Raw genomic sequence first — 23,211 nt, 5'->3', positions numbered from 1 at the left:
AGATCTTTTATGCGTCATAAAAATGCATAAATTCAATGTTTGGAAAAGTTTTTGATAGAACGAAGCAAGGGCTTGTAGCGTAATGGATAACGCGTCTGCCTTCGAAGCAGAAGATTCCAGGTTCGAGTCCTGGCAAGCTCGGTATTAACATTTAAAGATGATTATTTGAATATATCGGAAGGGAGATTTATAATATTGCAATAATCCAATAGCATTTAGATTAACCTCCAACGGGCTTGTGGCGCAATGGATAACGCGTCTACCTACGGAGCAAAAGATTCTAGGTTCGAGTCATGGCAAGCTCGGTGTTTATTTAAATTAAAGATCTTTTATGCGTCATAAAAATGCATAAATACAATGCTTGGAAAAGTTTTTGATAGAACGAAGCAAGGGCTTGTAGCGTAATGGATTATATAAAAACGTCTTGGTTTGGACCAAGGCCGAAAAAACAAACGATATGTGTGAGGTTTATCAATTGACTGAAGTTTCAGATATTGAAATTTTTTCTAGTTATTTTTATACACTCAATCCTTAATCAATATTTAATTCAATCAACTGATTTTACTGTTAATCGACCTAGTCCCTCTAAATTAATTGAAAAAATTACATATCTACGCTTTTTCAAGAACAATTACATTTTCCGAAAACATTCTATCGTGAAATTAATTTATCATGTTGAGGATACAGTATTGAATATTTGAAATGTTCTACTGGATGTCTAAAACAAGCAAGCGAACTTTGGCATAACTCGAATGGAAAATGTAAATATTTGATCGTGGATGCCAAACAAGGGTGTTGCGCGAATTTATACATTTAATTTCGTATATCGAAATGCTACATTTCTATTGTCGCCTCTTTGATGGTAAAGTTGCACTGGAACTTCCTTTTCCGTACTTAAGAATTTCTTGGTCATAACTCAGTCTATGGTAATATTGGCTGAGTGTGTTGCGACGGCTCAGATGACCCATACACTGAAACCACTGGTGATTATAAAATGCCATATATTGGGAAAATAGAGGAAGGGAGGGGGTGTTGGAGTTAAATGTGACCTTCTTGGCATAACTAGTAATGAATGATTTGTTTAACCATATTATTTCCGCGGGAAATGAATATAACAAGTCTGAGAAGTATTTCTGTTTATGTGATCTTTACCCTTTACCACACAGGATAAACTTTGTTGCTTTGTCTTAAGTAGACGACATTCACTCTAAACGACAGTCTTATCAACAACTTAAAACAGATTTAAACTTCTTTTGGTGCAAACTTGAAAATTTGTCAAGCCAGCAACAATTAAAACTATGTCGGTCAAGATGCTCACAAGTTAGTGAGTATCGACACGAACTCCCTTCAAAATAATTAATTTCATGATAAAATGTTTTCGGAAAATGTAATTGTTCTTGAAAAAGCGTAGATATGTAATTTTTTCAATTAATTTAGAGGGACTAGGTCGATTAACAGTAAAATCAGTTGATTGAATTAAATATTGATTAAGGATTGAGTGTATAAAAATAACTAGAAAAAATTTCAATATCTGAAACTTCAGTCAATTGATAAACCTCACACATATCGTTTGTTTTTTCGGCCTTGGTCCAAACCAAGACGTTTTTATATAATATCTGTCGCTTCAGTCTTAATGTAATTAAATTTTGAGTAATTATGCTTTCTTTACCGCTTATTATTATGTCCAATTACGATGGTCAAAACATGTATCTAGCAGGGCCCAAACGTTGCACCTTCCGCGTGCTAGGCGGACGAGATAACCACTACACTACACATACCTGGTAATACTGAGATTCCTACGAGATCTAGCTTATTATTATGTCCAATCACGATGGTCAAAACATGTATCTACCAGGGCTCGAACCCAGGACCTTCCGCGTGTAAAGCGGACGTGATAACCACTACACAATGAATACTTGGTTATTCTGAGTTTTCGAAGAGATCTAGCTTATTATTGTGTCCAATAGCGATAGTCAAGTCATGTATCTACCAGGGCTCGAACCTGGGACCTTCCGAGTGTAAAGCGGACGTGATAACCACTACACCATAGATACTTGGTTATTTTGAGTTTTCGAAGAGCTCTAGCATTATTATTATGTCCAATCACGATGGTCGAAACAAGTACTTCTGTAATTAACTAAAATTAACATACTTAGACTTAATTGTTTCTGATTAGACTAGCCGATCGCACACCCTGAATACTTAATTGTTAAATTAAGAGTATTCCGAAAAGTAACTTCGCTCTAGTTTTTCAGTTAGAGGTGGTTAAATACCACGAAAAACCCCATGTTAATCTCCATAGGAAAATTGGTAAAAGCATGTGAATTTTGATTTAACGTTACAAAAGAGTATCAAGTCATATCTACAAGGGCCTACCGGCCCTGTAGAATAACGCGTCTGCCTTCGAAGCAGAAGATTCCAGGTTCGAGTCCTGGCAAGCTCGGTATTAACATTTAAAGATGATTATTAGAATATAACGGAAGGGAAATTTATAATATTCCAATGCTTCAATAGCATTTAAATAAAGCTCCAGCGGGCTTGTGGCGCAACGGATAACGGAGCTGCCTACGGAGCAAAAGATTCTAAGTTCGAGTCCTGGCAAGCTCGGTATTAACATTTAAAGATGATTATTAGAATATAACGGAAGTGAAATTTATAATATTGCAATGCTTCAATAGCATTTAGATTAACCTCCAACGTGCTTGTGGCGCAATGGATAACGCGTCTGCCTACGGAGCAAAAGATTCTAGGTTCGAGTCATGGCAAGCTCGGTGTTTATTTAAATTAAAGATCTTTTATGCGTCATAAAAATGCATAAATACAATGTTTGGAAAAGTTTGTGATAGAACGAAGCAAGGGCTTGTAGCGTAATGGATAACGCGTCTGCCTTCGAAGCAGAAGATTCCAGGTTCGAGTCCTGGCAAGCTCGGTATTAACATTTAAAGATGATTATTAGAATATAACGGAAGGGAAATTTATAATATTCCAATGCTTCAATAGCATTTAAATAAAGCTCCAGCGGGCTTGTGGCGCAACGGATAACGCAGCTGCCTACGGAGCAAAAGATTCTAAGTTCGAGTCCTGGCAAGCTCGGTATTAACATTTAAAGATGATTATTAGAATATAACGGAAGTGAAATTTATAATATTGCAATGCTTCAATAGCATTTAGATTAACCTCCAACGTGCTTGTGGCGCAATGGATAACGCGTCTGCCTACGGAGCAAAAGATTCTAGGTTCGAGTCATGGCAAGCTCGGTGTTTATTTAAATTAAAGATCTTTTATGCGTCATAAAAATGCATAAATACAATGTTTGGAAAAGTTTGTGATAGAACGAAGCAAGGGCTTGTAGCGTAATGGATAACGCGTCTGCCTTCGAAGCAGAAGATTCCAGGTTCGAGTCCTGGCAAGCTCGGTATTAACATTTAAAGATGATTATTAGAATATAGCGGAAGGGAAATTTATAATATTGCAATGCTTCAATAGCATTTAAATAAACCTCCAGCGGGCTTGTGGCGCAACGGATAACGCAGCTGCCTACGGAGCAAAAGATTCTAAGTTCGAGTCCTGGCAAGCTCGGTATTAACATTTAAAGATGATTATTAGAATATAACGGAAGGGAAATTTTAATATTGCAATGCTTCAATAGCATTTAGATTAACCTCCAACGTGCTTGTGGCGCAATGGATAACGCGTCTGCCTACGGAGCAAAAGATTCTAGGTTCGAGTCATGGCAAGCTCGGTGTTTATTTAAATTAAAGATCTTTTATGCGTCATAAAAATGCATAAATACAATGTATGGAAAAGTTTGTGATAGAACGAAGCAAGGGCTTGTAGCGTAATGGATAACGCGTCTGCCTTCGAAGCAGAAGATTCCAGGTTCGAGTCCTGGCAAGCTCGGTATTAACATTTAAAGATGATTATTAGAATATAACGGAAGGGAAATTTATAATATTGCAATGCTTCAATAGCATTTAAATAAACCTCCAGCGGGCTTGTGGCGCAACGTATAACGCAGCTGCCTACGGAGCAAAAGATTCTAAGTTCGAGTCCTGGCAAGCTCGGTATTAACATTTAAAGATGATTATTAGAATATAACGGAAGGGAAATTTATAATATTGCAATGCTTCAATAGCATTTAGATTAACCTCCAACGGGCTTGTAGCGCAATGGATAACGCGTCTGCCCACGGAGCAGAAGTTTCCAGGTTCGAGTCCTGGCAAGCTCGGTATTAACATTTAAAGATGATTATTAGAATATAACGGAAGGGAAATTTATAATATTGCAATGCTTCAATAGCATTTAAATAAACCTCCAACGGGCTTGTGGCGCAATGGATAACGCGTTTGCCTACGGAGCAAAAGATTCTAGGTTCGAGTCATGGCAAGCTCGGTGTTTATTTAAATTAAACATCTTTTATGCGTCATAAAAATGCATAAATACAATGTTTGGAAAAGTTTTTGATAGAACGAAGCAAGGGCTTGTAGCGTAATGGATTACGCGTCTGCCTTCGAAGCAGAAGATTCCAGGTTCGAGTCCTGGCAAGCTCGGTATTAACATTTAAAGATGATTATTAGAATATAACGGAAGGGAAATTTATAATATTGCAATGCTTCAATAGCATTTAGATTAACCTCCAACGGGCTTGTGGCGCAATGGATAACGCGTCTGCCTACGGAGCAGAAGGTTCCAGGTTCGAGTCCTGGCAAAGCTCGGTATTAACATTTAAAGATGCTTATTAGAATATAACGGAAGGGTAATTTATAATATTGCAATGCTTCAATAGCATTTAGATTAACCTCCAACGGGCTTTTGGCGCAATGGATAACGCGTCTGCCTACGGAGCATAAGATTCTAGGTTGGAGTCCTGGCAAGCTCGGTATTAACATTTAAAGATGACTATTAGAAAATAACGGAAGGGAAATTTAAAATATTAAAATGCTTCAATAGCATTTAGATAAACCTCCAACGGGCTTGTGGCGCAATGGATAACGCGTCTGCCTACGGAGCAGAAGATTTAAGGTTCAAGTCCTGGCAAGCTCGGTGTTAACATTTAAAGATGATTATTGGAATGTAACGGAAGGGAAATTTAAAATATTAAAATGCTTCAATAGCATTTGAATAAACCTCCAACGGGCTTGTGGCGCAACGGATAACGCAGCTGCCTACGGAGCAAAAGATTCTAGGTTCGAGTCCTGGCAAGCTCGGTATTAACATTTAAAGATGATTATTAGAATATAACGGAAGGGAAATTTTAATATTGCAATGCTTCAATAGCATTTAGATTAACCTCCAACGTGCTTGTGGCGCAATGGATAACGCGTCTGCCTACGGAGCGAAAGATTCTAGGTTCGAGTCATGGCAAGCTCGGTGTTTATTTAAATTAAAGATCTTTTATGCGTCATAAAAATGCATAAATACAATGTTTGGAAAAGTTTGTGATAGAACGAAGCAAGGGCTTGTAGCGTAATGGATAACGCGTCTGCCTTCGAAGCAGAAGATTCCAGGTTCGAGTCCTGGCAAGCTCGGTATTAACATTTAAAGATGATTATTAGAATATAACGGAAGGGAAATTTATAATATTGCAATGCTTCAATAGCATTTAAATAAACCTCCAGCGGGCTTGTGGCGCAACGTATAACGCAGCTGCCTACGGAGCAAAAGATTCTAAGTTCGAGTCCTGGCAAGCTCGGTATTAACATTTAAAGATGATTATTAGAATATAACGGAAGGGAAATTTTAATATTGCAATGCTTCAATAGCATTTAGATTAACCTCCAACGTGCTTGTGGCGCAATGGATAACGCGTCTGCCTACGGAGCAAAAGATTCTAGGTTCGAGTCATGGCAAGCTCGGTGTTTATTTAAATTAAAGATCTTTTATGCGTCATAAAAATGCATAAATACAATGTTTGGAAAAGTTTGTGATAGAACGAAGCAAGGGCTTGTAGCGTAATGGATAACGCGTCTGCCTTCGAAGCAGAAGATTCCAGGTTCGAGTCCTGGCAAGCTCGGTATTAACATTTAAAGATGATTATTAGAATATAACGGAAGGGAAATTTATAATATTGCAATGCTTCAATAGCATTTAAATAAACCTCCAGCGGGCTTGTGGCGCAACGTATAACGCAGCTGCCTACGGAGCAAAAGATTCTAAGTTCGAGTCCTGGCAAGCTCGGTATTAACATTTAAAGATGATTATTAGAATATAACGGAAGGGAAATTTATAATATTGCAATGCTTCAATAGCATTTAGATTAACCTCCAACGGGCTTGTAGCGCAATGGATAACGCGTCTGCCCACGGAGCAGAAGTTTCCAGGTTCGAGTCCTGGCAAGCTCGGTATTAACATTTAAAGATGATTATTAGAATATAACGGAAGGGAAATTTATAATATTGCAATGCTTCAATAGCATTTAAATAAACCTCCAACGGGCTTGTGGCGCAATGGATAACGCGTTTGCCTACGGAGCAAAAGATTCTAGGTTCGAGTCATGGCAAGCTCGGTGTTTATTTAAATTAAACATCTTTTATGCGTCATAAAAATGCATAAATACAATGTTTGGAAAAGTTTTTGATAGAACGAAGCAAGGGCTTGTAGCGTAATGGATTACGCGTCTGCCTTCGAAGCAGAAGATTCCAGGTTCGAGTCCTGGCAAGCTCGGTATTAACATTTAAAGATGATTATTAGAATATAACGGAAGGGAAATTTATAATATTGCAATGCTTCAATAGCATTTAGATTAACCTCCAACGGGCTTGTGGCGCAATGGATAACGCGTCTGCCTACGGAGCAGAAGGTTCCAGGTTCGAGTCCTGGCAAAGCTCGGTATTAACATTTAAAGATGCTTATTAGAATATAACGGAAGGGTAATTTATAATATTGCAATGCTTCAATAGCATTTAGATTAACCTCCAACGGGCTTTTGGCGCAATGGATAACGCGTCTGCCTACGGAGCATAAGATTCTAGGTTGGAGTCCTGGCAAGCTCGGTATTAACATTTAAAGATGACTATTAGAAAATAACGGAAGGGAAATTTAAAATATTAAAATGCTTCAATAGCATTTAGATAAACCTCCAACGGGCTTGTGGCGCAATGGATAACGCGTCTGCCTACGGAGCAGAAGATTTAAGGTTCAAGTCCTGGCAAGCTCGGTGTTAACATTTAAAGATGATTATTGGAATGTAACGGAAGGGAAATTTAAAATATTAAAATGCTTCAATAGCATTTGAATAAACCTCCAACGGGCTTGTGGCGCAACGGATAACGCAGCTGCCTACGGAGCAAAAGATTCTAGGTTCGAGTCCTGGCAAGCTCGGTATTAACATTTAAAGATGATTATTAGAATATAACGGAAGGGAAATTTTAATATTGCAATGCTTCAATAGCATTTAGATTAACCTCAAACGTGCTTGTGGCGCAATGGATAACGCGTCTGCCTACGGAGCAAAAGATTCTAGGTTCGAGTCATGGCAAGCTCGGTGTTTATTTAAATTAAAGATCTTTTATGCGTCATAAAAATGCATAAATACAATGTTTGGAAAAGTTTGTGATAGAACGAAGCAAGGGCTTGTAGCGTAATGGATAACGCGTCTGCCTTCGAAGCAGAAGATTCCAGGTTCGAGTCCTGGCAAGCTCGGTATTAACATTTAAAGATGATTATTAGAATATAACGGAAGGGAAATTTATAATATTGCAATGCTTCAATAGCATTTAAATAAACCTCCAGCGGGCTTGTGGCGCAACGTATAACGCAGCTGCCTACGGAGCAAAAGATTCTAAGTTCGAGTCCTGGCAAGCTCGGTATTAACATTTAAAGATGATTATTAGAATATAACGGAAGGGAAATTTATAATATTGCAATGCTTCAATAGCATTTAGATTAACCTCCAACGGGCTTGTAGCGCAATGGATAACGCGTCTGCCCACGGAGCAGAAGTTTCCAGGTTCGAGTCCTGGCAAGCTCGGTATTAACATTTAAAGATGATTATTAGAATATAACGGAAGGGAAATTTATAATATTGCAATGCTTCAATAGCATTTAAATAAACCTCCAACGGGCTTGTGGCGCATTGGATAACGCGTTTGCCTACGGAGCAAAAGATTCTAGGTTCGAGTCATGGCAAGCTCGGTGTTTATTTAAATTAAACATCTTTTATGCGTCATAAAAATGCATAAATACAATGTTTGGAAAAGTTTTTGATAGAACGAAGCAAGGGCTTGTAGCGTAATGGATTACGCGTCTGCCTTCGAAGCAGAAGATTCCAGGTTCGAGTCCTGGCAAGCTCGGTATTAACATTTAAAGATGATTATTAGAATATAACGGAAGGGAAATTTATAATATTGCAATGCTTCAATAGCATTTAGATTAACCTCCAACGGGCTTGTGGCGCAATGGATAACGCGTCTGCCTACGGAGCAGAAGGTTCCAGGTTCGAGTCCTGGCAAAGCTCGGTATTAACATTTAAAGATGCTTATTAGAATATAACGGAAGGGTAATTTATAATATTGCAATGCTTCAATAGCATTTAGATTAACCTCCAACGGGCTTTTGGCGCAATGGATAACGCGTCTGCCTACGGAGCATAAGATTCTAGGTTGGAGTCCTGGCAAGCTCGGTATTAACATTTAAAGATGATTATTAGAATATAACGGAAGGGAAATTTTAATATTGCAATGCTTCAATAGCATTTAGATTAACCTCCAACGTGCTTGTGGCGCAATGGATAACGCGTTTGCCTACGGAGCAAAAGATTCTAGGTTCGAGTCATGGCAAGCTCGGTGTTTATTTAAATTAAAGATCTTTTATGCGTCATAAAAATGCATAAATACAATGTTTGGAAAAGTTTGTGATAGAACGAAGCAAGGGCTTGTAGCGTAATGGATAACGCGTCTGCCTTCGAAGCAGAAGATTCCAGGTTCGAGTCCTGGCAAGCTCGGTATTAACATTTAAAGATGATTATTAGAATATAACGTAAGGGAAATTTATAATATTGCAATGCTTCAATAGCATTTAGATTAACCTCCAACGGGCTTGTGGCGCAATGGATAACGCGTCTGCCTACGGAGCAGAAGGTTCCAGGTTCGAGTCCTGGCAAAGCTCGGTATTAACATTTAAAGATGCTTATTAGAATATAACGGAAGGGTAATTTATAATATTGCAATGCTTCAATAGCATTTAGATTAACCTCCAACGGGCTTTTGGCGCAATGGATAACGCGTCTGCCTACGGAGCATAAGATTCTAGGTTGGAGTCCTGGCAAGCTCGGTATTAACATTTAAAGATGACTATTAGAAAATAACGGAAGGGAAATTTAAAATATTAAAATGCTTCAATAGCATTTAGATAAACCTCCAACGGGCTTGTGGCGCAATGGATAACGCGTCTGCCTACGGAGCAGAAGATTTAAGGTTCAAGTCCTGGCAAGCTCGGTGTTAACATTTAAAGATGATTATTGGAATGTAACGGAAGGGAAATTTAAAATATTAAAATGCTTCAATAGCATTTGAATAAACCTCCAACGGGCTTGTGGCGCAACGGATAACGCAGCTGCCTACGGAGCAAAAGATTCTAGGTTCGAGTCCTGGCAAGCTCGGTATTAACATTTAAAGATGATTATTAGAATATAACGGAAGTGAAATTTATAATATTGCAATGCTTCAATAGCATTTAGATTAACCTCCAACGTGCTTGTGGCGCAATGGATAACGCGTCTGCCTACGGAGCAAAAGATTCTAGGTTCGAGTCATGGCAAGCTCGGTGTTTATTTAAATTAAAGATCTTTTATGCGTCATAAAAATGCATAAATACAATGTTTGGAAAAGTTTGTGATAGAACGAAGCAAGGGCTTGTAGCGTAATGGATAACGCGTCTGCCTTCGAAGCAGAAGATTCCAGGTTCGAGTCCTGGCAAGCTCGGTATTAACATTTAAAGATGATTATTAGAATATAACGGAAGGGAAATTTATAATATTGCAATGCTTCAATAGCATTTAAATAAACCTCCAGCGGGCTTGTGGCACAACGTATAACGCAGCTGCCTACGGAGCAAAAGATTCTAAGTTCGAGTCCTGGCAAGCTCGGTATTAACATTTAAAGATGATTATTAGAATATAACGGAAGGGAAATTTATAATATTGCAATGCTTCAATAGCATTTAGATTAACCTCCAACGGGCTTGTAGCGCAATGGATAACGCGTCTGCCCACGGAGCAGAAGTTTCCAGGTTCGAGTCCTGGCAAGCTCGGTATTAACATTTAAAGATGATTATTAGAATATAACGGAAGGGAAATTTATAATATTGCAATGCTTCAATAGCATTTAAATAAACCTCCAACGGGCTTGTGGCGCAATGGATAACGCGTTTGCCTACGGAGCAAAAGATTCTAGGTTCGAGTCATGGCAAGCTCGGTGTTTATTTAAATTAAACATCTTTTATGCGTCATAAAAATGCATAAATACAATGTTTGGAAAAGTTTTTGATAGAACGAAGCAAGGGCTTGTAGCGTAATGGATTACGCGTCTGCCTTCGAAGCAGAAGATTCCAGGTTCGAGTCCTGGCAAGCTCGGTATTAACATTTAAAGATGATTATTAGAATATAACGGAAGGGAAATTTATAATATTGCAATGCTTCAATAGCATTTAGATTAACCTCCAACGGGCTTGTGGCGCAATGGATAACGCGTCTGCCTACGGAGCAGAAGGTTCCAGGTTCGAGTCCTGGCAAAGCTCGGTATTAACATTTAAAGATGCTTATTAGAATATAACGGAAGGGTAATTTATAATATTGCAATGCTTCAATAGCATTTAGATTAACCTCCAACGGGCTTTTGGCGCAATGGATAACGCGTCTGCCTACGGAGCATAAGATTCTAGGTTGGAGTCCTGGCAAGCTCGGTATTAACATTTAAAGATGATTATTAGAATATAACGGAAGGGAAATTTTAATATTGCAATGCTTCAATAGCATTTAGATTAACCTCCAACGTGCTTGTGGCGCAATGGATAACGCGTTTGCCTACGGAGCAAAAGATTCTAGGTTCGAGTCATGGCAAGCTCGGTGTTTATTTAAATTAAAGATCTTTTATGCGTCATAAAAATGCATAAATACAATGTTTGGAAAAGTTTGTGATAGAACGAAGCAAGGGCTTGTAGCGTAATGGATAACGCGTCTGCCTTCGAAGCAGAAGATTCCAGGTTCGAGTCCTGGCAAGCTCGGTATTAACATTTAAAGATGATTATTAGAATATAACGTAAGGGAAATTTATAATATTGCAATGCTTCAATAGCATTTAGATTAACCTCCAACGGGCTTGTGGCGCAATGGATAACGCGTCTGCCTACGGAGCAGAAGGTTCCAGGTTCGAGTCCTGGCAAAGCTCGGTATTAACATTTAAAGATGCTTATTAGAATATAACGGAAGGGTAATTTATAATATTGCAATGCTTCAATAGCATTTAGATTAACCTCCAACGGGCTTTTGGCGCAATGGATAACGCGTCTGCCTACGGAGCATAAGATTCTAGGTTGGAGTCCTGGCAAGCTCGGTATTAACATTTAAAGATGACTATTAGAAAATAACGGAAGGGAAATTTAAAATATTAAAATGCTTCAATAGCATTTAGATAAACCTCCAACGGGCTTGTGGCGCAATGGATAACGCGTCTGCCTACGGAGCAGAAGATTTAAGGTTCAAGTCCTGGCAAGCTCGGTGTTAACATTTAAAGATGATTATTGGAATGTAACGGAAGGGAAATTTAAAATATTAAAATGCTTCAATAGCATTTGAATAAACCTCCAACGGGCTTGTGGCGCAACGGATAACGCAGCTGCCTACGGAGCAAAAGATTCTAGGTTCGAGTCCTGGCAAGCTCGGTATTAACATTTAAAGATGATTATTAGAATATAACGGAAGTGAAATTTATAATATTGCAATGCTTCAATAGCATTTAGATTAACCTCCAACGTGCTTGTGGCGCAATGGATAACGCGTCTGCCTACGGAGCAAAAGATTCTAGGTTCGAGTCATGGCAAGCTCGGTGTTTATTTAAATTAAAGATCTTTTATGCGTCATAAAAATGCATAAATACAATGTTTGGAAAAGTTTGTGATAGAACGAAGCAAGGGCTTGTAGCGTAATGGATAACGCGTCTGCCTTCGAAGCAGAAGATTCCAGGTTCGAGTCCTGGCAAGCTCGGTATTAACATTTAAAGATGATTATTAGAATATAACGGAAGGGAAATTTATAATATTGCAATGCTTCAATAGCATTTAAATAAACCTCCAGCGGGCTTGTGGCACAACGTATAACGCAGCTGCCTACGGAGCAAAAGATTCTAAGTTCGAGTCCTGGCAAGCTCGGTATTAACATTTAAAGATGATTATTAGAATATAACGGAAGGGAAATTTATAATATTGCAATGCTTCAATAGCATTTAGATTAACCTCCAACGGGCTTGTAGCGCAATGGATAACGCGTCTGCCCACGGAGCAGAAGTTTCCAGGTTCGAGTCCTGGCAAGCTCGGTATTAACATTTAAAGATGATTATTAGAATATAACGGAAGGGAAATTTATAATATTGCAATGCTTCAATAGCATTTAAATAAACCTCCAACGGGCTTGTGGCGCAATGGATAACGCGTTTGCCTACGGAGCAAAAGATTCTAGGTTCGAGTCATGGCAAGCTCGGTGTTTATTTAAATTAAACATCTTTTATGCGTCATAAAAATGCATAAATACAATGTTTGGAAAAGTTTTTGATAGAACGAAGCAAGGGCTTGTAGCGTAATGGATTACGCGTCTGCCTTCGAAGCAGAAGATTCCAGGTTCGAGTCCTGCAAGCTCGGTATTAACATTTAAAGATGATTATTAGAATATAACGGAAGGGAAATTTATAATATTGCAATGCTTCAATAGCATTTAGAATAACCTCCAACGGGCTTGTGGCGCAATGGATAACGCGTCTGCCTACGGAGCAGAAGGTTCCAGGTTCGAGTCCTGGCAAAGCTCGGTATTAACATTTAAAGATGCTTATTAGAATATAACGGAAGGGTAATTTATAATATTGCAATGCTTCAATAGCATTTAGATTAACCTCCAACGGGCTTTTGGCGCAATGGATAACGCGTCTGCCTACGGAGCATAAGATTCTAGGTTGGAGTCCTGGCAAGCTCGGTATTAACATTTAAAGATGACTATTAGAAAATAACGGAAGGGAAATTTAAAATATTAAAATGCTTCAATAGCATTTAGATAAACCTCCAACGGGCTTGTGGCGCAATGGATAACGCGTCTGCCTACGGAGCAGAAGATTTAAGGTTCAAGTCCTGGCAAGCTCGGTGTTAACATTTAAAGATGATTATTGGAATGTAACGGAAGGGAAATTTAAAATATTAAAATGCTTCAATAGCATTTGAATAAACCTCCAACGGGCTTGTGGCGCAACGGATAACGCAGCTGCCTACGGAGCAAAAGATTCTAGGTTCGAGTCCTGGCAAGCTCGGTATTAACATTTAAAGATGATTATTAGAATATAACGGAAGTGAAATTTATAATATTGCAATGCTTCAATAGCATTTAGATTAACCTCCAACGTGCTTGTGGCGCAATGGATAACGCGTCTGCCTACGGAGCAAAAGATTCTAGGTTCGAGTCATGGCAAGCTCGGTGTTTATTTAAATTAAAGATCTTTTATGCGTCATAAAAATGCATAAATACAATGTTTGGAAAAGTTTGTGATAGAACGAAGCAAGGGCTTGTAGCGTAATGGATAACGCGTCTGCCTTCGAAGCAGAAGATTCCAGGTTCGAGTCCTGGCAAGCTCGGTATTAACATTTAAAGATGATTATTAGAATATAACGGAAGGGAAATTTATAATATTGCAATGCTTCAATAGCATTTAAATAAACCTCCAGCGGGCTTGTGGCGCAACGTATAACGCAGCTGCCTACGGAGCAAAAGATTCTAAGTTCGAGTCCTGGCAAGCTCGGTATTAACTTTTAAAGATGATTATTAGAATATAGCGGAAGGGAAATTTATAATATTGCAATGCTTCAATAGCATTTAGATTAACCTCCAACGGGCTTGTAGCGCAATGGATAACGCGTCTGCCCACGGAGCAGAAGTTTCCAGGTTCGAGTCCTGGCAAGCTCGGTATTAACATTTAAAGATGATTATTAGAATATAACGGAAGGGAAATTTATAATATTGCAATGCTTCAATAGCATTTAAATAAACCTCCAACGGGCTTGTGGCGCAATGGATAACGCGTTTGCCTACGGAGCAAAAGATTCTAGGTTCGAGTCATGGCAAGCTCGGTGTTTATTTAAATTAAACATCTTTTATGCGTCATAAAAATGCATAAATACAATGTTTGGAAAAGTTTTTGATAGAACGAAGCAAGGGCTTGTAGCGTAATGGATTACGCGTCTGCCTTCGAAGCAGAAGATTCCAGGTTCGAGTCCTGGCAAGCTCGGTATTAACATTTAAAGATGATTATTAGAATATAACGGAAGGGAAATTTATAATATTGCAATGCTTCAATAGCATTTAGATTAACCTCCAACGGGCTTGTGGCGCAATGGATAACGCGTCTGCCTACGGAGCAGAAGGTTCCAGGTTCGAGTCCTGGCAAAGCTCGGTATTAACATTTAAAGATGCTTATTAGAATATAACGGAAGGGTAATTTATAATATTGCAATGCTTCAATAGCATTTAGATTAACCTCCAACGGGCTTTTGGCGCAATGGATAACGCGTCTGCCTACGGAGCATAAGATTCTAGGTTGGAGTCCTGGCAAGCTCGGTATTAACATTTAAAGATGATTATTAGAATATAACGGAAGGGAAATTTTAATATTGCAATGCTTCAATAGCATTTAGATTAACCTCCAACGTGCTTGTGGCGCAATGGATAACGCGTCTGCCTACGGAGCAGAAGATTCTAGGTTCGAGTCATGGCAAGCTCGGTGTTTATTTAAATTAAAGATCTTTTATGCGTCATAAAAATGCATAAATACAATGTTTGGAAAAGTTTGTGATAGAACGAAGCAAGGGCTTGTAGCGTAATGGATAACGCGTCTGCCTTCGAAGCAGAAGATTCCAGGTTCGAGTCCTGGCAAGCTCGGTATTAACATTTAAAGATGATTATTAGAATATAACGTAAGGGAAATTTATAATATTGCAATGCTTCAATAGCATTTAGATTAACCTCCAACGGGCTTGTGGCGCAATGGATAACGCGTCTGCCTACGGAGCAAAAGATTCTAGGTTCGAGTCATGGCAAGCTCGGTGTTTATTTAAATTAAAGATCTTTTATGCGTCATAAAAATGCATAAATACAATGTTTGGAAAAGTTTGTGATAGAACGAAGCAAGGGCTTGTAGCGTAATGGATAACGCGTCTGCCTTCGAAGCAGAAGATTCCAGGTTCGAGTCCTGGCAAGCTCGGTATTAACATTTAAAGATGATTATTAGAATATAACGGAAGGGAAATTTATAATATTGCAATGCTTCAATAGCATTTAAATAAACCTCCAGCGGGCTTGTGGCGCAACGTATAACGCAGCTGCCTACGGAGCAAAAGATTCTAAGTTCGAGTCCTGGCAAGCTCGGTATTAACATTTAAAGATGATTATTAGAATATAACGGAAGGGAAATTTATAATATTGCAATGCTTCAATAGCATTTAGATTAACCTCCAACGGGCTTGTAGCGCAATGGATAACGCGTCTGCCCACGGAGCAGAAGTTTCCAGGTTCGAGTCCTGGCAAGCTCGGTATTAACATTTAAAGATGATTATTAGAATATAACGGAAGGGAAATTTATAATATTGCAATGCTTCAATAGCATTTAAATAAACCTCCAACGGGCTTGTGGCGCAATGGATAACGCGTTTGCCTACGGAGCAAAAGATTCTAGGTTCGAGTCATGGCAAGCTCGGTGTTTATTTAAATTAAACATCTTTTATGCGTCATAAAAATGCATAAATACAATGTTTGGAAAAGTTTTTGATAGAACGAAGCAAGGGCTTGTAGCGTAATGGATTACGCGTCTGCCTTCGAAGCAGAAGATTCCAGGTTCGAGTCCTGGCAAGCTCGGTATTAACATTTAAAGATGATTATTAGAATATAACGGAAGGGAAATTTATAATATTGCAATGCTTCAATAGCATTTAGATTAACCTCCAACGGGCTTGTGGCGCAATGGATAACGCGTCTGCCTACGGAGCAGAAGGTTCCAGGTTCGAGTCCTGGCAAAGCTCGGTATTAACATTTAAAGATGCTTATTAGAATATAACGGAAGGGTAATTTATAATATTGCAATGCTTCAATAGCATTTAGATTAACCTCCAACGGGCTTTTGGCGCAATGGATAACGCGTCTGCCTACGGAGCATAAGATTCTAGGTTGGAGTCCTGGCAAGCTCGGTATTAACATTTAAAGATGACTATTAGAAAATAACGGAAGGGAAATTTAAAATATTAAAATGCTTCAATAGCATTTAGATAAACCTCCAACGGGCTTGTGGCGCAATGGATAACGCGTCTGCCTACGGAGCAGAAGATTTAAGGTTCAAGTCCTGGCAAGCTCGGTGTTAACATTTAAAGATGATTATTGGAATGTAACGGAAGGGAAATTTAAAATATTAAAATGCTTCAATAGCATTTGAATAAACCTCCAACGGGCTTGTGGCGCAACGGATAACGCAGCTGCCTACGGAGCAAAAGATTCTAGGTTCGAGTCCTGGCAAGCTCGGTATTAACATTTAAAGATGATTATTAGAATATAACGGAAGTGAAATTTATAATATTGCAATGCTTCAATAGCATTTAGATTAACCTCCAACGTGCTTGTGGCGCAATGGATACCGCGTCTGCCTACGGAGCAAAAGATTCTAGGTTCGAGTCATGGCAAGCTCGGTGTTTATTTAAATTAAAGATCTTTTATGCGTCATAAAAATGCATAAATACAATGTTTGGAAAAGTTTGTGATAGAACGAAGCAAGGGCTTGTAGCGTAATGGATAACGCGTCTGCCTTCGAAGCAGAAGATTCCAGGTTCGAGTCCTGGCAAGCTCGGTATTAACATTTAAAGATGATTATTAGAATATAGCGGAAGGGAAATTTATAATATTGCAATGCTTCAATAGCATTTAAATAAACCTCCAGCGGGCTTGTGGCGAAACGGATAACGCAGCTGCCTACGGAGCAAAAGATTCTAAGTTCGAGTCCTGGCAAGCTCGGTATTAACATTTAAAGATGATTATTAGAATATAACGGAAGGGAAATTTTAATATTGCAATGCTTCAATAGCATTTAGATTAACCTCCAACGTGCTTGTGGCGCAATGGATAACGCGTCTGCCTACGGAGCAAAAGATTCTAGGTTCGAGTCATGGCAAGCTCGGTGTTTATTTAAATTAAAGATCTTTTATGCGTCATAAAAATGCATAAATACAATGTTTGGAAAAGTTTGTGATAGAACGAAGCAAGGGCTTGTAGCGTAATGGATAACGCGTCTGCCTTCGAAGCAGAAGATTCCAGGTTCGAGTCCTGGCAAGCTCGGTATTAACATTTAAAGATGATTATTAGAATATAACGGAAGGGAAATTTATAATATTGCAATGCTTCAATAGCATTTAAATAAACCTCCAGCGGGCTTGTGGCGCAACGTATAACGCAGCTGCCTACGGAGCAAAAGATTCTAAGTTCGAGTCCTGGCAAGCTCGGTATTAACATTTAAAGATGATTATTAGAATATAACGGAAGGGAAATTTATAATATTGCAATGCTTCAATAGCATTTAGATTAACCTCCAACGGGCTTGTAGCGCAATGGATAACGCGTCTGCCTTCGAAGCAGAAGTTTCCAGGTTCGAGTCGTGGCAAGCTCGGTATTAACATTTAAAGATGATTATTAGAATATAACGGAAGGGAAATTTATAATATTGCAATGCTTCAATAGCATTTAGATTAACCTCCAACGGGCTTGTGGCGCAATGGATAACGCGTTTGCCTACGGAGCAAAAGATTCTAGGTTCGAGTCATGGCAAGCTCGGTGTTTATTTAAATTAAAGATCTTTTATGCGTCATAAAAATGCATAAATTCAATGTTTGGAAAAGTTTTTGATAGAACGAAGCAAGGGCTTGTAGCGTAATGGATAACGCGTCTGCCTTCGAAGCAGAAGATTCCAGGTTCGAGTCCTGGCAAGCTCGGTATTAATATTTAAAGATGATTATTTGAATATATCGGAAGGGAGATTTATAATATTGCAATAATCCAATAGCATTTAGATTAACCTCCAACGGGCTTGTGGCGCAATGGATAACGTGTCTACCTACGGAGCAAAAGATTCTAGGTTCGAGTCGTGGCAAGCTCGGTGTTTATTTAAATTAAAGATCTTTTATGCGTCATAAAAATGCATAAATACAATGCTTGGAAAAGTTTTTGATAGAACGAAGCAAGGGCTTGTAGCGTAATGGATAACGCGTCTGCCTTCGAAGCAGAAGATTCCAGGTTCGAGTCCTGGCAAGCTCGGTATTAACATTTAAAGATGATTATTAGAATATAACGGAAGGGAAATTTATAATATTGCAATGCTTCAATAGCATTTAGATTAACCTCCAACGTGCTTGTGGCGCAATGGATAACGCGTCTGCCTACGGAGCAAAAGATTCTAGGTTCGAGTCATGGCAAGCTCGGTGTTTATTTAAATTAAAGATCTTTTATGCGTCATAAAAATGCATAAATACAATGTTTGGAAAAGTTTGTGATAGAACGAAGCAAGGGCTTGTAGCGTAATGGATAACGCGTCTGCCTTCGAAGCAGAAGATTCCAGGTTCGAGTCCTGGCAAGCTCGGTATTAACATTTAAAGATGATTATTAGAATATAACGGAAGGGAAATTTATAATATTGCAATGCTTCAATAGCATTTAAATAAACCTCCAGCGGGCTTGTGGCGCAACGTATAACGCAGCTGCCTACGGAGCAAAAGATTCTAAGTTCGAGTCCTGGCAAGCTCGGTATTAACATTTAAAGATGATTATTAGAATATAACGGAAGGGAAATTTATAATATTGCAATGCTTCAATAGCATTTAGATTAACCTCCAACGGGCTTGTAGCGCAATGGATAACGCGTCTGCCTTCGAAGCAGAAGTTTCCAGGTTCGAGTCGTGGCAAGCTCGGTATTAACATTTAAAGATTATTATTAGAATATAACGGAAGGGAAATTTATAATATTGCAATGCTTCAATAGCATTTAGATTAACCTCCAACGGGCTTGTGGCGCAATGGATAACGCGTTTGCCTACGGAGCAAAAGATTCTAGGTTCGAGTCATGGCAAGCTCGGTGTTTATTTAAATTAAAGATCTTTTATGCGTCATAAAAATGCATAAATACAATGCTTGGAAAAGTTTTTGATAGAACGAAGCAAGGGCTTGTAGCGCAATGGATAATGCGTCTGCCTACGGAGCAGAAAATTCCAGGTTCGAGTCCTGGCAAGCTCGGTGTTGACATTTAAAGATGATTATTGGAATGTAACGGAAGGGAAATTTATAATATTGCAATGCTTCAATAGCATTTGAATAAACCTCCAACGGGCTTGTGGCGCAACGGATAACGCAGCTGCCTACGGAGCAAAAGATTCTACGTTCGAGTCCTGGCAAGCTCGGTATTAACATTTAAAGATGATTATTAGAATATAACGGAAGGGAAATTTATAATATTGCAATGCTTCAATAGCATTTAGATTAACCTCCAACGGGCTTGTGGCGCAATGGATAACGCGTTTGCCTACGGAGCAAAAGATTCTAGGTTCGAGTCATGGCAAGCTCGGTGTTTATTTAAATTAAACATCTTTTATGCGTCATAAAAATGCATAAATACAATGTTTGGAAAAGTTTTTGATAGAACGAAGCCAGGGCTTGTAGCGTAATGGATTACGCGTCTGCCTTCGAAGCAGAAGATTCCAGGTTCGAGTCCTGGCAAGCTCGGTATTAACATTTAAAGATGATTATTAGAATATAACGGAAGGGAAATTTATAATATTGCAATACTTCAATAGCATTTAGATTAACCTCCAACGGGCTTGTGGCGCAATGGATAACACGTTTGCCTACGGAGCAAAAGATTCTAGGTTCGAGTCATGGCAAGCTCGGTGTTTATTTAAATTAAAGATCTTTTATGCGTCATAAAAATGCATAAATACAATGTTTGGAAAAGTTTGTGATAGAACGAAGCAAGGGCTTGTAGCGTAATGGATAACGCGTCTGCCTTCGAAGCAGAAGATTCCAGGTTCGAGTCCTGGCAAGCTCGGTATTAACATTTAAAGATGATTATTAGAATATAGCGGAAGGGAAATTTATAATATTGCAATGCTTCAATAGCATTTAAATAAACCTCCAGCGGGCTTGTGGCGCAACGGATAACGCAGCTGCCTACGGAGCAAAAGATTCTAAGTTCGAGTCCTGGCAAGCTCGGTATTAACATTTAAAGATGATTATTAGAATATAACGGAAGGGAAATTTTAATATTGCAATGCTTCAATAGCATTTAGATTAACCTCCAACGTGCTTGTGGCGCAATGGATAACGCGTCTGCCTACGGAGCAAAAGATTCTAGGTTCGAGTCATGGCAAGCTCGGTGTTTATTTAAATTAAAGATCTTTTATGCGTCATAAAAATGCATAAATACAATGTTTGGAAAAGTTTGTGATAGAACGAAGCAAGGGCTTGTAGCGTAATGGATAACGCGTCTGCCTTCGAAGCAGAAGATTCCAGGTTCGAGTCCTGGCAAGCTCGGTATTAACATTTAAAGATGATTATTAGAATATAACGGAAGGGAAATTTATAATATTGCAATGCTTCAATAGCATTTAAATAAACCTCCAGCGGGCTTGTGGCGCAACGTATAACGCAGCTGCCTACGGAGCAAAAGATTCTAAGTTCGAGTCCTGGCAAGCTCGGTATTAACATTTAAAGATGATTATTAGAATATAACGGAAGGGAAATTTATAATATTGCAATGCTTCAATAGCATTTAGATTAACCTCCAACGGGCTTGTAGCGCAATGGATAACGCGTCTGCCTTCGAAGCAGAAGTTTCCAGGTTCGAGTCGTGGCAAGCTCGGTATTAACATTTAAAGATGATTATTAGAATATAACGGAAGGGAAATTTATAATATTGCAATGCTTCAATAGCATTTAGATTAACCTCCAACGGGCTTGTGGCGCAATGGATAACGCGTTTGCCTACGGAGCAAAAGATTCTAGGTTCGAGTCATGGCAAGCTCGGTGTTTATTTAAATTAAAGATCTTTTATGCGTCATAAAAATGCATAAATTCAATGTTTGGAAAAGTTTTTGATAGAACGAAGCAAGGGCTTGTAGCGTAATGGATAACGCGTCTGCCTTCGAAGCAGAAGATTCCAGGTTCGAGTCCTGGCAAGCTCGGTATTAACATTTAAAGATGATTATTTGAATATATCGGAAGGGAGATTTATAATATTGCAATAATCCAATAGCATTTAGATTAACCTCCAACGGGCTTGTGGCGCAATGGATAACGTGTCTACCTACGGAGCAAAAGATTCTAGGTTCGAGTCATGGCAAGCTCGGTGTTTATTTAAATTAAAGATCTTTTATGCGTCATAAAAATGCATAAATACAATGCTTGGAAAAGTTTTTGATAGAACGAAGCAAGGGCTTGTAGCGTAATGGATAACGCGTCTGCCTTCGAAGCAGAAGATTCCAGGTTCGAGTCCTGGCAAGCTCGGTATTAACATTTAAAGATGATTATTAGAATATAACGGAAGGGAAATTTATAATATTGCAATGCTTCAATAGCATTTAGATTAACCTCCAACGTGCTTGTGGCGCAATGGATAACGCGTCTGCCTACGGAGCAAAAGATTCTAGGTTCGAGTCATGGCAAGCTCGGTGTTTATTTAAATTAAAGATCTTTTATGCGTCATAAAAATGCATAAATACAATGTTTGGAAAAGTTTGTGATAGAACGAAGCAAGGGCTTGTAGCGTAATGGATAACGCGTCTGCCTTCGAAGCAGAAGATTCCAGGTTCGAGTCCTGGCAAGCTCGGTATTAACATTTAAAGATGATTATTAGAATATAGCGGAAGGGAAATTTATAATATTGCAATGCTTCAATAGCATTTAAATAAACCTCCAGCGGGCTTGTGGCGCAACGGATAACGCAGCTGCCTACGGAGCAAAAGATTCTAAGTTCGAGTCCTGGCAAGCTCGGTATTAACATTTAAAGATGATTATTAGAATATAACGGAAGGGAAATTTTAATATTGCAATGCTTCAATAGCATTTAGATTAACCTCCAACGTGCTTGTGGCGCAATGGATAACGCGTCTGCCTACGGAGCAAAAGATTCTAGGTTCGAGTCATGGCAAGCTCGGTGTTTATTTAAATTAAAGATCTTTTATGCGTCATAAAAATGCATAAATACAATGTTTGGAAAAGTTTGTGATAGAACGAAGCAAGGGCTTGTAGCGTAATGGATAACGCGTCTGCCTTCGAAGCAGAAGATTCCAGGTTCGAGTCCTGGCAAGCTCGGTATTAACATTTAAAGATGATTATTAGAATATAACGGAAGGGAAATTTATAATATTGCAATGCTTCAATAGCATTTAAATAAACCTCCAGCGGGCTTGTGGCGCAACGTATAACGCAGCTGCCTACGGAGCAAAAGATTCTAAGTTCGAGTCCTGGCAAGCTCGGTATTAACATTTAAAGATGATTATTAGAATATAACGGAAGGGAAATTTATAATATTGCAATGCTTCAATAGCATTTAGATTAACCTCCAACGGGCTTGTAGCGCAATGGATAACGCGTCTGCCTTCGAAGCAGAAGTTTCCAGGTTCGAGTCGTGGCAAGCTCGGTATTAACATTTAAAGATGATTATTAGAATATAACGGAAGGGAAATTTATAATATTGCAATGCTTCAATAGCATTTAGATTAACCTCCAACGGGCTTGTGGCGCAATGGATAACGCGTTTGCCTACGGAGCAAAAGATTCTAGGTTCGAGTCATGGCAAGCTCGGTGTTTATTTAAATTAAAGATCTTTTATGCGTCATAAAAATGCATAAATACAATGCTTGGAAAAGTTTTTGATAGAACGAAGCAAGGGCTTGTAGCGCAATGGATAATGCGTCTGCCTACGGAGCAGAAAATTCCAGGTT

At 38.9% G+C, this 23,211-nt stretch overlaps 64 non-coding genes across 64 annotated transcripts; 63 read left to right on the top strand and 1 right to left on the bottom strand.

The window, feature by feature from the left end:
- The first annotated feature begins 68 nt into the window (after positions 1-68).
- TRNAR-UCG (transfer RNA arginine (anticodon UCG)) lies at positions 69-141 on the top strand. Its single transcript has one exon. It is a non-coding gene; the product is annotated as a tRNA-Arg (tRNA).
- A 1,840-nt stretch (positions 142-1,981) lies between these two features.
- On the bottom strand, positions 1,982-2,054 carry TRNAV-UAC (transfer RNA valine (anticodon UAC)). Its single transcript has one exon. It is a non-coding gene; the product is annotated as a tRNA-Val (tRNA).
- An 802-nt stretch (positions 2,055-2,856) lies between these two features.
- TRNAR-UCG (transfer RNA arginine (anticodon UCG)) lies at positions 2,857-2,929 on the top strand. The gene has a single exon. It is a non-coding gene; the product is annotated as a tRNA-Arg (tRNA).
- Positions 2,930-3,342: 413 nt separating this feature from the next.
- Positions 3,343-3,415, top strand: TRNAR-UCG (transfer RNA arginine (anticodon UCG)). The gene has a single exon. It is a non-coding gene; the product is annotated as a tRNA-Arg (tRNA).
- A 412-nt stretch (positions 3,416-3,827) lies between these two features.
- TRNAR-UCG (transfer RNA arginine (anticodon UCG)) lies at positions 3,828-3,900 on the top strand. The gene has a single exon. It is a non-coding gene; the product is annotated as a tRNA-Arg (tRNA).
- A 255-nt stretch (positions 3,901-4,155) lies between these two features.
- On the top strand, positions 4,156-4,228 carry TRNAR-ACG (transfer RNA arginine (anticodon ACG)). The gene has a single exon. It is a non-coding gene; the product is annotated as a tRNA-Arg (tRNA).
- Positions 4,229-4,319: 91 nt separating this feature from the next.
- Positions 4,320-4,392, top strand: TRNAR-ACG (transfer RNA arginine (anticodon ACG)). Its single transcript has one exon. It is a non-coding gene; the product is annotated as a tRNA-Arg (tRNA).
- Positions 4,393-4,477: 85 nt separating this feature from the next.
- Positions 4,478-4,550, top strand: TRNAR-UCG (transfer RNA arginine (anticodon UCG)). Its single transcript has one exon. It is a non-coding gene; the product is annotated as a tRNA-Arg (tRNA).
- Positions 4,551-4,641: 91 nt separating this feature from the next.
- Positions 4,642-4,715, top strand: TRNAR-ACG (transfer RNA arginine (anticodon ACG)). Its single transcript has one exon. It is a non-coding gene; the product is annotated as a tRNA-Arg (tRNA).
- Positions 4,716-5,455: 740 nt separating this feature from the next.
- Positions 5,456-5,528, top strand: TRNAR-UCG (transfer RNA arginine (anticodon UCG)). Its single transcript has one exon. It is a non-coding gene; the product is annotated as a tRNA-Arg (tRNA).
- Positions 5,529-5,940: 412 nt separating this feature from the next.
- TRNAR-UCG (transfer RNA arginine (anticodon UCG)) lies at positions 5,941-6,013 on the top strand. Its single transcript has one exon. It is a non-coding gene; the product is annotated as a tRNA-Arg (tRNA).
- Positions 6,014-6,268: 255 nt separating this feature from the next.
- TRNAR-ACG (transfer RNA arginine (anticodon ACG)) lies at positions 6,269-6,341 on the top strand. Its single transcript has one exon. It is a non-coding gene; the product is annotated as a tRNA-Arg (tRNA).
- A 91-nt stretch (positions 6,342-6,432) lies between these two features.
- TRNAR-ACG (transfer RNA arginine (anticodon ACG)) lies at positions 6,433-6,505 on the top strand. The gene has a single exon. It is a non-coding gene; the product is annotated as a tRNA-Arg (tRNA).
- Positions 6,506-6,590: 85 nt separating this feature from the next.
- On the top strand, positions 6,591-6,663 carry TRNAR-UCG (transfer RNA arginine (anticodon UCG)). Its single transcript has one exon. It is a non-coding gene; the product is annotated as a tRNA-Arg (tRNA).
- Positions 6,664-6,754: 91 nt separating this feature from the next.
- On the top strand, positions 6,755-6,828 carry TRNAR-ACG (transfer RNA arginine (anticodon ACG)). Its single transcript has one exon. It is a non-coding gene; the product is annotated as a tRNA-Arg (tRNA).
- Positions 6,829-7,568: 740 nt separating this feature from the next.
- Positions 7,569-7,641, top strand: TRNAR-UCG (transfer RNA arginine (anticodon UCG)). The gene has a single exon. It is a non-coding gene; the product is annotated as a tRNA-Arg (tRNA).
- A 255-nt stretch (positions 7,642-7,896) lies between these two features.
- On the top strand, positions 7,897-7,969 carry TRNAR-ACG (transfer RNA arginine (anticodon ACG)). Its single transcript has one exon. It is a non-coding gene; the product is annotated as a tRNA-Arg (tRNA).
- A 249-nt stretch (positions 7,970-8,218) lies between these two features.
- TRNAR-UCG (transfer RNA arginine (anticodon UCG)) lies at positions 8,219-8,291 on the top strand. The gene has a single exon. It is a non-coding gene; the product is annotated as a tRNA-Arg (tRNA).
- A 91-nt stretch (positions 8,292-8,382) lies between these two features.
- TRNAR-ACG (transfer RNA arginine (anticodon ACG)) lies at positions 8,383-8,456 on the top strand. Its single transcript has one exon. It is a non-coding gene; the product is annotated as a tRNA-Arg (tRNA).
- Positions 8,457-8,868: 412 nt separating this feature from the next.
- On the top strand, positions 8,869-8,941 carry TRNAR-UCG (transfer RNA arginine (anticodon UCG)). Its single transcript has one exon. It is a non-coding gene; the product is annotated as a tRNA-Arg (tRNA).
- Positions 8,942-9,032: 91 nt separating this feature from the next.
- Positions 9,033-9,106, top strand: TRNAR-ACG (transfer RNA arginine (anticodon ACG)). Its single transcript has one exon. It is a non-coding gene; the product is annotated as a tRNA-Arg (tRNA).
- A 741-nt stretch (positions 9,107-9,847) lies between these two features.
- On the top strand, positions 9,848-9,920 carry TRNAR-UCG (transfer RNA arginine (anticodon UCG)). The gene has a single exon. It is a non-coding gene; the product is annotated as a tRNA-Arg (tRNA).
- Positions 9,921-10,175: 255 nt separating this feature from the next.
- On the top strand, positions 10,176-10,248 carry TRNAR-ACG (transfer RNA arginine (anticodon ACG)). Its single transcript has one exon. It is a non-coding gene; the product is annotated as a tRNA-Arg (tRNA).
- A 91-nt stretch (positions 10,249-10,339) lies between these two features.
- Positions 10,340-10,412, top strand: TRNAR-ACG (transfer RNA arginine (anticodon ACG)). Its single transcript has one exon. It is a non-coding gene; the product is annotated as a tRNA-Arg (tRNA).
- An 85-nt stretch (positions 10,413-10,497) lies between these two features.
- TRNAR-UCG (transfer RNA arginine (anticodon UCG)) lies at positions 10,498-10,570 on the top strand. The gene has a single exon. It is a non-coding gene; the product is annotated as a tRNA-Arg (tRNA).
- A 91-nt stretch (positions 10,571-10,661) lies between these two features.
- TRNAR-ACG (transfer RNA arginine (anticodon ACG)) lies at positions 10,662-10,735 on the top strand. Its single transcript has one exon. It is a non-coding gene; the product is annotated as a tRNA-Arg (tRNA).
- A 412-nt stretch (positions 10,736-11,147) lies between these two features.
- TRNAR-UCG (transfer RNA arginine (anticodon UCG)) lies at positions 11,148-11,220 on the top strand. The gene has a single exon. It is a non-coding gene; the product is annotated as a tRNA-Arg (tRNA).
- Positions 11,221-11,311: 91 nt separating this feature from the next.
- TRNAR-ACG (transfer RNA arginine (anticodon ACG)) lies at positions 11,312-11,385 on the top strand. The gene has a single exon. It is a non-coding gene; the product is annotated as a tRNA-Arg (tRNA).
- Positions 11,386-12,126: 741 nt separating this feature from the next.
- Positions 12,127-12,199, top strand: TRNAR-UCG (transfer RNA arginine (anticodon UCG)). The gene has a single exon. It is a non-coding gene; the product is annotated as a tRNA-Arg (tRNA).
- A 255-nt stretch (positions 12,200-12,454) lies between these two features.
- On the top strand, positions 12,455-12,527 carry TRNAR-ACG (transfer RNA arginine (anticodon ACG)). The gene has a single exon. It is a non-coding gene; the product is annotated as a tRNA-Arg (tRNA).
- Positions 12,528-12,618: 91 nt separating this feature from the next.
- Positions 12,619-12,691, top strand: TRNAR-ACG (transfer RNA arginine (anticodon ACG)). Its single transcript has one exon. It is a non-coding gene; the product is annotated as a tRNA-Arg (tRNA).
- Positions 12,692-12,939: 248 nt separating this feature from the next.
- Positions 12,940-13,013, top strand: TRNAR-ACG (transfer RNA arginine (anticodon ACG)). Its single transcript has one exon. It is a non-coding gene; the product is annotated as a tRNA-Arg (tRNA).
- Positions 13,014-13,754: 741 nt separating this feature from the next.
- On the top strand, positions 13,755-13,827 carry TRNAR-UCG (transfer RNA arginine (anticodon UCG)). The gene has a single exon. It is a non-coding gene; the product is annotated as a tRNA-Arg (tRNA).
- A 255-nt stretch (positions 13,828-14,082) lies between these two features.
- TRNAR-ACG (transfer RNA arginine (anticodon ACG)) lies at positions 14,083-14,155 on the top strand. The gene has a single exon. It is a non-coding gene; the product is annotated as a tRNA-Arg (tRNA).
- A 91-nt stretch (positions 14,156-14,246) lies between these two features.
- Positions 14,247-14,319, top strand: TRNAR-ACG (transfer RNA arginine (anticodon ACG)). The gene has a single exon. It is a non-coding gene; the product is annotated as a tRNA-Arg (tRNA).
- Positions 14,320-14,404: 85 nt separating this feature from the next.
- On the top strand, positions 14,405-14,477 carry TRNAR-UCG (transfer RNA arginine (anticodon UCG)). The gene has a single exon. It is a non-coding gene; the product is annotated as a tRNA-Arg (tRNA).
- Positions 14,478-14,568: 91 nt separating this feature from the next.
- Positions 14,569-14,642, top strand: TRNAR-ACG (transfer RNA arginine (anticodon ACG)). Its single transcript has one exon. It is a non-coding gene; the product is annotated as a tRNA-Arg (tRNA).
- Positions 14,643-15,054: 412 nt separating this feature from the next.
- TRNAR-UCG (transfer RNA arginine (anticodon UCG)) lies at positions 15,055-15,127 on the top strand. The gene has a single exon. It is a non-coding gene; the product is annotated as a tRNA-Arg (tRNA).
- A 249-nt stretch (positions 15,128-15,376) lies between these two features.
- On the top strand, positions 15,377-15,449 carry TRNAR-UCG (transfer RNA arginine (anticodon UCG)). Its single transcript has one exon. It is a non-coding gene; the product is annotated as a tRNA-Arg (tRNA).
- Positions 15,450-15,704: 255 nt separating this feature from the next.
- Positions 15,705-15,777, top strand: TRNAR-ACG (transfer RNA arginine (anticodon ACG)). The gene has a single exon. It is a non-coding gene; the product is annotated as a tRNA-Arg (tRNA).
- Positions 15,778-15,868: 91 nt separating this feature from the next.
- TRNAR-ACG (transfer RNA arginine (anticodon ACG)) lies at positions 15,869-15,941 on the top strand. Its single transcript has one exon. It is a non-coding gene; the product is annotated as a tRNA-Arg (tRNA).
- Positions 15,942-16,026: 85 nt separating this feature from the next.
- On the top strand, positions 16,027-16,099 carry TRNAR-UCG (transfer RNA arginine (anticodon UCG)). Its single transcript has one exon. It is a non-coding gene; the product is annotated as a tRNA-Arg (tRNA).
- Positions 16,100-16,190: 91 nt separating this feature from the next.
- TRNAR-ACG (transfer RNA arginine (anticodon ACG)) lies at positions 16,191-16,264 on the top strand. The gene has a single exon. It is a non-coding gene; the product is annotated as a tRNA-Arg (tRNA).
- A 741-nt stretch (positions 16,265-17,005) lies between these two features.
- TRNAR-UCG (transfer RNA arginine (anticodon UCG)) lies at positions 17,006-17,078 on the top strand. The gene has a single exon. It is a non-coding gene; the product is annotated as a tRNA-Arg (tRNA).
- Positions 17,079-17,490: 412 nt separating this feature from the next.
- Positions 17,491-17,563, top strand: TRNAR-UCG (transfer RNA arginine (anticodon UCG)). The gene has a single exon. It is a non-coding gene; the product is annotated as a tRNA-Arg (tRNA).
- A 255-nt stretch (positions 17,564-17,818) lies between these two features.
- Positions 17,819-17,891, top strand: TRNAR-UCG (transfer RNA arginine (anticodon UCG)). The gene has a single exon. It is a non-coding gene; the product is annotated as a tRNA-Arg (tRNA).
- A 91-nt stretch (positions 17,892-17,982) lies between these two features.
- Positions 17,983-18,055, top strand: TRNAR-ACG (transfer RNA arginine (anticodon ACG)). The gene has a single exon. It is a non-coding gene; the product is annotated as a tRNA-Arg (tRNA).
- An 85-nt stretch (positions 18,056-18,140) lies between these two features.
- Positions 18,141-18,213, top strand: TRNAR-UCG (transfer RNA arginine (anticodon UCG)). The gene has a single exon. It is a non-coding gene; the product is annotated as a tRNA-Arg (tRNA).
- A 249-nt stretch (positions 18,214-18,462) lies between these two features.
- On the top strand, positions 18,463-18,535 carry TRNAR-UCG (transfer RNA arginine (anticodon UCG)). Its single transcript has one exon. It is a non-coding gene; the product is annotated as a tRNA-Arg (tRNA).
- Positions 18,536-18,784: 249 nt separating this feature from the next.
- TRNAR-UCG (transfer RNA arginine (anticodon UCG)) lies at positions 18,785-18,857 on the top strand. The gene has a single exon. It is a non-coding gene; the product is annotated as a tRNA-Arg (tRNA).
- A 255-nt stretch (positions 18,858-19,112) lies between these two features.
- Positions 19,113-19,185, top strand: TRNAR-UCG (transfer RNA arginine (anticodon UCG)). The gene has a single exon. It is a non-coding gene; the product is annotated as a tRNA-Arg (tRNA).
- Positions 19,186-19,276: 91 nt separating this feature from the next.
- TRNAR-ACG (transfer RNA arginine (anticodon ACG)) lies at positions 19,277-19,349 on the top strand. The gene has a single exon. It is a non-coding gene; the product is annotated as a tRNA-Arg (tRNA).
- Positions 19,350-19,762: 413 nt separating this feature from the next.
- On the top strand, positions 19,763-19,835 carry TRNAR-ACG (transfer RNA arginine (anticodon ACG)). Its single transcript has one exon. It is a non-coding gene; the product is annotated as a tRNA-Arg (tRNA).
- Positions 19,836-19,920: 85 nt separating this feature from the next.
- TRNAR-UCG (transfer RNA arginine (anticodon UCG)) lies at positions 19,921-19,993 on the top strand. The gene has a single exon. It is a non-coding gene; the product is annotated as a tRNA-Arg (tRNA).
- A 249-nt stretch (positions 19,994-20,242) lies between these two features.
- TRNAR-UCG (transfer RNA arginine (anticodon UCG)) lies at positions 20,243-20,315 on the top strand. The gene has a single exon. It is a non-coding gene; the product is annotated as a tRNA-Arg (tRNA).
- A 412-nt stretch (positions 20,316-20,727) lies between these two features.
- Positions 20,728-20,800, top strand: TRNAR-UCG (transfer RNA arginine (anticodon UCG)). The gene has a single exon. It is a non-coding gene; the product is annotated as a tRNA-Arg (tRNA).
- A 255-nt stretch (positions 20,801-21,055) lies between these two features.
- On the top strand, positions 21,056-21,128 carry TRNAR-UCG (transfer RNA arginine (anticodon UCG)). The gene has a single exon. It is a non-coding gene; the product is annotated as a tRNA-Arg (tRNA).
- Positions 21,129-21,219: 91 nt separating this feature from the next.
- On the top strand, positions 21,220-21,292 carry TRNAR-ACG (transfer RNA arginine (anticodon ACG)). Its single transcript has one exon. It is a non-coding gene; the product is annotated as a tRNA-Arg (tRNA).
- Positions 21,293-21,377: 85 nt separating this feature from the next.
- Positions 21,378-21,450, top strand: TRNAR-UCG (transfer RNA arginine (anticodon UCG)). The gene has a single exon. It is a non-coding gene; the product is annotated as a tRNA-Arg (tRNA).
- Positions 21,451-21,699: 249 nt separating this feature from the next.
- Positions 21,700-21,772, top strand: TRNAR-UCG (transfer RNA arginine (anticodon UCG)). The gene has a single exon. It is a non-coding gene; the product is annotated as a tRNA-Arg (tRNA).
- Positions 21,773-22,021: 249 nt separating this feature from the next.
- TRNAR-UCG (transfer RNA arginine (anticodon UCG)) lies at positions 22,022-22,094 on the top strand. Its single transcript has one exon. It is a non-coding gene; the product is annotated as a tRNA-Arg (tRNA).
- Positions 22,095-22,506: 412 nt separating this feature from the next.
- On the top strand, positions 22,507-22,579 carry TRNAR-UCG (transfer RNA arginine (anticodon UCG)). Its single transcript has one exon. It is a non-coding gene; the product is annotated as a tRNA-Arg (tRNA).
- Positions 22,580-22,834: 255 nt separating this feature from the next.
- Positions 22,835-22,907, top strand: TRNAR-UCG (transfer RNA arginine (anticodon UCG)). Its single transcript has one exon. It is a non-coding gene; the product is annotated as a tRNA-Arg (tRNA).
- A 91-nt stretch (positions 22,908-22,998) lies between these two features.
- Positions 22,999-23,071, top strand: TRNAR-ACG (transfer RNA arginine (anticodon ACG)). The gene has a single exon. It is a non-coding gene; the product is annotated as a tRNA-Arg (tRNA).
- Positions 23,072-23,211: the final 140 nt, after the last annotated feature.

Source organism: Phalangium opilio, unplaced genomic scaffold, assembly GCF_054372755.1.
Source record: "Phalangium opilio isolate 3A_F unplaced genomic scaffold, DU_Popi_V2 ptg000054l_1, whole genome shotgun sequence".
Classification (NCBI taxonomy): domain Eukaryota; kingdom Metazoa; phylum Arthropoda; class Arachnida; order Opiliones; family Phalangiidae; genus Phalangium; species Phalangium opilio.
Note: the sequence above shows the minus strand (reverse complement) of the source record. Positions and strands in the feature narration are given on the sequence as shown.